This window comes from Oreochromis aureus, linkage group 1, assembly GCF_013358895.1.
Source record: "Oreochromis aureus strain Israel breed Guangdong linkage group 1, ZZ_aureus, whole genome shotgun sequence".
Taxonomy (NCBI): domain Eukaryota; kingdom Metazoa; phylum Chordata; class Actinopteri; order Cichliformes; family Cichlidae; genus Oreochromis; species Oreochromis aureus.
The window spans coordinates 41,756,311-41,757,039 of record NC_052942.1 but is presented as its reverse complement, the minus strand read 5'-3'; positions in this window follow the sequence as shown (position 1 = coordinate 41,757,039).

The window sequence follows — 729 nt, the reverse complement described above, 5'->3', positions numbered from 1 at the left end:
GAGGAGTGAGGACAGTGTGGGTGGGGGTGTCTGTGGGGGGGCTACCTGCCCCTTCTGCTCCTTCTGTGGGAGTTGGGGAGCTCTCTGGTTGTTGGAGGAGAGCCTGTCCTGTTTCGTTTTCATGCAAATGTGATTTTTTTCTCTTCTCTGTAAAATAAAAGCACAAGCTTACCAGGTTTCTTTTTTTTGTCTTTTATTTTGGAGGCGGCGACCGACATGGCGGAATGAAACAGCCGGTCTCAGACTGCGAGGGGCCCGCAGAGATTATTGGTTTCATTTTTAGGAACAGAAAACGAGAGAAATTCCATCTGTGCTGAATTTAAGTTTCCTGATTTTCAACCATTTTACTGGAAAAATGTTTTCAAATGGATCTACCAGAAATTGATCAGTTTACAAGAAGATCATTAATAAACTGATTGATTTGGTTTCTGTGTGAACACTAAAATTATTTTCAGTCTTTAAAAATATCAAGAAACTGTGTTTGAGTCATTTTAAACAGTGAATATTTTTTTAAAAACTGCTGAGAGTTTTGATTTTGGGTTTCAGTTTAAATGAGTTAAGTTAACACTTTCGTCCTTTGTTTTTATTCGTGTATCATTTTTACCCAGCTCACAAATCTGTGTGTGTGTGTGTACGTGTGTGTGAATTAACAAAACAAACCCATAAAAACGTCACCTCCATCAGTGACCCCAGACAGGTTTCTGAGTTTTTGCGTCGTTTTAAAAGAAG